A 1,732-nucleotide genomic window follows, 5' to 3' on the forward strand; every position below is an offset into this window, starting at 1 on the left:
CCTATCATTGTTATCGATATACAAAACTGACCATACCTTTATTGACATTCAGACACCATGATGGTTGTATCGTCTTCGTCTTTAAATGACGATTCCACAGATACCAAATTCATAAAAATCGCATTTTTTGAGTTAATGCGTTCTGTCTTTTCACTGCAGGGTTGTTAAAAGAACAAATCTATTTTATTTATAAACATTTACTGATGACTAGTTGTGAATTTGGTTCCAAAGATGTTCTGTCCTAAATCATTCCTGAAGCTAAATAAACTGGGCATGCGTTTGTTCCTATTCGGAAGTAACTTTTTCTTTTTCCTAGTTCATTTTCCCTAGTTTTCACTACTTGTTCAAGCACTTTTGATTATATCAGTTAGCTCTTGGATTGGCGGCCAAAGGAAAGAGGATTGGGCAGTTGGCCACAGAAACGAATCGCTCGGAAGGGCAGTTAGCTCGCACGTGCGTCTACTCAGCTGGAACGCTGATATCTCGGTAGAAAAGAAGAAAACCTATTACTGACATTACTCTGCTACTACTCATACACATACACACACCATACATAATCATTTTATTACTACTACTGCTGTCAATTTGTTTTATATGATTAAAAAAAAAACGACAAACTACAGTTGTATCAAAAAGGTTAACAATTTGTTTATATTTGGCCTACTTTTCTTCCGCCTTTGTTTATGCTCACTGGTCTGAGATGCTTTAATATGTGGTTTCACTCACTGATCAGAGATGAGTATAATTACCATGTAATGGCAATGTCAAGGTTGAAGGAAGTGTGATTCTCAGAGCCGGTTAGAGTCGAGCATCAGGAGACAGGAGGCCCTCGCTCAAGGTACCAGGGAATGAAACGATCAAACCAAAGGATTATTATTGTAACCGTCATCATCATCATCTTCAATTTGTAAAAACTAAAACTACACACATTCGGAAAACAATTGATTTCTTTCCCTTGTAACAACCACATGAGAGAGAAAGATTCACACGCAGACACGTTAATCTCACACACACACACACACACACACACAAAACACACACACACACACACACCATATATCTTATATTAAGACGAAGAGAGAGTTCTGCAACAAAGAAATGGAAATTTCTTTTGAAACGTCATAACAAAAAGATATTCAGTAGACTGAAAGAGATAAAAAGAGAAGAAGAAAAAAAAAGAGATTAAAAGAAAGAAAAATGAAAAAGTCTAATCCCTATTTAGATCAAATGAACAACTTTTATTCGCCAGCTCTCGCCATAAAAACTTCATTATGCTCTTTTATTCTTTATCTTTACCCTACAGAGAGGCTCCTGCCCCTCCGCCCGCAGTTTATTAGCAAATCCGAATGACGTGCTGACAGATCGCACCAGGCAGTCATTTGATTCGCTCTTTTCTGTTTATCTGAAACACAAATTTATTCCCTCCATTGCTGGCAGTTTAAACTTCATGTGAATATTACTGTTACATCTTTGATCAATAACTGTGGAAGACTAACAGTGGTTTCCCTAAAGGATTATTTTGTTTTCGGCGTTGATGTCGCTGGTCTTGTTCTTTCACAGTTGTGTGGTTTCTCAGAGTTACGTCTTCCTTTTTTTTTTTTTTTTTTAACTGACTTTTTTTTAGTTTATTTGCATTTTTGCGCAGTTGCTTTTCTCTCTCTCCCTGTCACTTTGATTTCACATATCTATTTTCAAAACTAAATTTTGAGAGATTATATGAAATAATAGCCAA

The sequence above is a fragment of the Penaeus japonicus genome, unplaced genomic scaffold (assembly GCF_977035675.1).
Source record: "Penaeus japonicus unplaced genomic scaffold, GWHDUDI00000001_assembly GWHDUDI00000012, whole genome shotgun sequence".
NCBI lineage: Eukaryota > Metazoa > Arthropoda > Malacostraca > Decapoda > Penaeidae > Penaeus > Penaeus japonicus.